Genomic DNA, 3,494 nt, shown 5'->3' on the forward strand with positions numbered 1-3,494 from the left:
AGAGGGGCCAGGGTTTCTATTCAAATCTATTTTTGGTACAGAAACCCAATGGGTCATATCGTCCGATTCTCAACCTCAAAGCACTCAACAAGTCTTTGCGGGTCCCGAAGTTTCGGATGGAGACCCTACGGTCCATCATTCTGGCGCTGGAACCTGGGGACTACATGGTGTCATTGGACATACAGGACGCTATGGCGGTCATGGCGGCTTCTCTGCGGCTGCAAGGAGTCCGCATGTTGCCGTACTTGGACGACCTGTTATTGGTGGCAGGATCTCCAGAGCTCCTGTTACACCACTTGGACCTGACCATTGCACTGCTGCAACGGCACGGCTGGCTAATCAACTGGCAGAAGTCCACTCTAATCCCGTCTCGGAGGATTCTGCATCTTGGAGCCTTATTGGACTCGGGACAGCAAAGGATCTTCGTGACGGAGGACAAGATCTCTGCTTTACAGTCAAGGGTGCGCAGTTGTCTGCACAGCCGCCGGGTGTCCTTACACTCGGCGATGAGGTTACTGGGCTCCATGGTGTCGGTGTTCGACATGGTGGAATACGCCCAGTTTCACTCCAGACCTCTGCAGCACCTGATCCTGTCCAAGTGGAACGGGCTGCCTCAGTCTCTGAAGTTCCAGACGATTGTGCTCACCCCGGAGGTTCGCCTGTCCTTTGCCTGGTGGTTAAAGACGACCCACCTCAACAAGGGACGTCCGTTCTGGGTTCCAAATTGGGTCCTGTTGACAACGGACGCCAGTCTTCGGGGCTGGGGAGCAGTTTCGGGTCCACACTTGTTCCAGGGCAGGTGGACACCGACAGAAGCGGAGCTTCCAATAAATATCTTGGAACTCCGTGCGGTCTTCAATGCTCTCCTGCAGGCACAGCGGTTTCTCCAGGGTCACCCGGTGCAGGTCCAGTCGGACAATGCTACCACCGTGGCCTACATAAACAGGCAAGGAGGAACTCGCAGTCGGGCGGCTCTCGTAGAGGTCTCTCGGATCCTGGTTTGGGCGGAGCGCAATCTTCCGGCCATATCAGCGGTCTTCATCCCGGGAGTGCTAAATTGGGAGGCGGACTTTCTAAGTCGCCAGGACGTTCATCCAGGGGAATGGTCCCTGCACCCGGACGTTTTTCAACTACTGGTGGACAGGTGGGGTCTTCCAGAAATCGACCTCATGGCGTCCCGGCACAACAACAAGTTGCTGGTGTACGGGTCTCGCACAAGAGACGAAGGGGCGTCTCTGGTGGATGCTCTGTCCGTCCGGTGGACGTTCAGGTTCGCATACCTGTTCCCTCCGGTCTCCCTTCTTCCACGGGTAATCCGGAAATTCAAACAGGAAGGAGGGACGCTCCTGTTGATAGCTCCCGCGTGGCCCAGACGGCACTGGTTCTCAGACCTTCAGGGTCTGTCCGTGGACAGTCCTCTGCGGTTGCCGCTACGACCGGACCTTCTGTCTCAGGGTCCTTGTCTTCACCCGGACCTGACTCGGCTGTCTTTGGCGGCGTGGCTGTTGAGACGGCCATGCTGAGGTCCTGGGGGTTTTCCAGCTCTGTGGTGCGTACCATGTTACGAGCTCGGAAACCGTCTTCCGCGAGGATATACCATCGCGTGTGGCATACGTTCTTCCAGTGGTGTCGACCGAGAGGTTATGCACCGCGGGAGTTTCGTCTGTCTCGGATTCTCGCCTTCCTGCAAGCGGGACTAGATCATGGGCTTCGCCTTGCTTCTTTGAAGGTACAGGTTTCGGCCCTATCTGTCTGGTTTCACCGTAGGATTGCTACAATCCCGGATGTGCGCACCTTTATGCAAGGTGTTCTCCGTATTCACCCGCCCTTTGTTCCACCTGTGGCGCCTTGGGATTTGGCTGTGGTCCTGAGGGCTCTCCAAGGACCGCCGTTTGAACCACTGGGCTCAGTGGATATTAAATGGCTAACAGCTAAGACTGTTTTCCTTCTGGCCGTTGCTTCAGCCAGACGTGTTTCTGAGTTAGGGGCTCTTTCTTGTAGACCCCCTTTCTTGGTTTTTCATGGGAACAGGGCAGTGCTCCGCACTCGGCCCGAGTTTCTTCCCAAAGTTGTTTCCCAGTTTCATGTTAACGAGGAAATAGTTGTTCCGGCCTTTAACTCACCGGGTCTTTCCGTGGGTGAGGCCTCTTTGGATGTTGTGCGGGCCTTAAGGACTTATGTTGACCGCACTTCTTTGTTTTGGAAGTCGGACGCTTTGTTGTCCTCTATGGCTTCTGTAAAAAGGGTTGGCCTGCTTCAAAGCAAACTTTGGCAGCCTGGATCCGTATGGCTATTTCTGAAGCTTATCTTCATGAAGGCCTACCGGTCCCTCCTTCTCTGAAGGCTCATTCCACTAGGTCTGTGGGTCCTTCGTGGGCAGCTCGACGTGGTGCCTCGGCAGTTCAGATCTGCAAGGCTGCTACGTGGTCTTCTGTCCATACCTTCGTGAGGTATTACAGGTTTGACACCTTCGCCTCTCAGGATGCTTCCTTCGGGCGGCGGATTCTCCTTTCTGCACAGGAGCGTCCCCACCCTTAAAGGATACTGCTTTGGGACATCCCCAAGGTATCCTGTGGATACCCTATGGACCCTGAAGTAGAAAATATGAGATATGGTAAGAACTTACCCTTGTTATCTCTATTTCTACGAAGTCCATAGGGTTCCACAGGACTCCCGCCCTGTCGCACCTGTGCTGCAGATGGGCTTTGCTCTGGTCACCGGTTTTCCGTCTCCCTCTGGTGAGAATGTGATTCTTGTATGTGTCCAGATCTTTGTTCTCTCTCTTCCTTCTCCTCCTCCGGCCTATGGCTTGGTAACTAACTGAGGTGCCTTGGCCCGGGGGCGGGGTATAGGAGGGGGACCTAGTGCATCCTGGGAGGCTGAAAGCTTAACTCTTTGGTGCCCTGCGACTGACGTCACACCTATACCCCAAGGTATCCTGTGGAACCCTATGGACTTCGTAGAAATAGAGATAACAAGGGTAAGTTCTTACCATATCTCATATTTTTTTTATTTCCCCCCCTTCCAGAGTATCACTTCCTCTCCCCCCGTTGATATCATCCTCTTTTCTGTCCCCCAAGTCTACTGCCTTGGTGTCATACTTGACTCCGCTGTCTCCTTCACCCCCACATTTAGACCATCTCTAGAATCCAGCACTCCTGATGCTACCAAAATTCCAAGTTTCTCACATGCACATCTTTTAAGCATTGATTACTCTGACTATAAAGCTGATAGTACTGCCCTATCTTCTCTCATCTCTGCTTGCATATAAACTAGCTGAGTGACCAGTTTATACTGTGATTATACAGTTACAATAAGTGACTATTTCTTCATCTGCTATAGATTGTAAGCTCTCGCAGCCTTCTCACTGTTTTGGGGTTACTTTACAGACTTTTAGTCATTGTTTTCCCCCATGATTGTATAGTGTTGCATAATGTTTTATATAAATAACTCCTAATAAACTAACATCACTGTACAAATCTGTCTGTCTGCAG

At 52.5% G+C, this 3,494-nt stretch overlaps 1 protein-coding gene across 1 annotated transcript in view; it reads left to right on the top strand.

Moving 5' to 3' along the window:
* Positions 1-3,494, top strand: part of GPAT2 (glycerol-3-phosphate acyltransferase 2, mitochondrial) — a 101,232-nt gene that overhangs the window by 97,219 nt on the left and 519 nt on the right. The gene's annotated exons all lie outside the window — the stretch shown is intronic.

This window comes from Taudactylus pleione, unplaced genomic scaffold, assembly GCF_031769625.1.
Source record: "Taudactylus pleione unplaced genomic scaffold, aTauple2 ptg000105l, whole genome shotgun sequence".
NCBI classification, from domain to species: domain Eukaryota; kingdom Metazoa; phylum Chordata; class Amphibia; order Anura; family Myobatrachidae; genus Taudactylus; species Taudactylus pleione.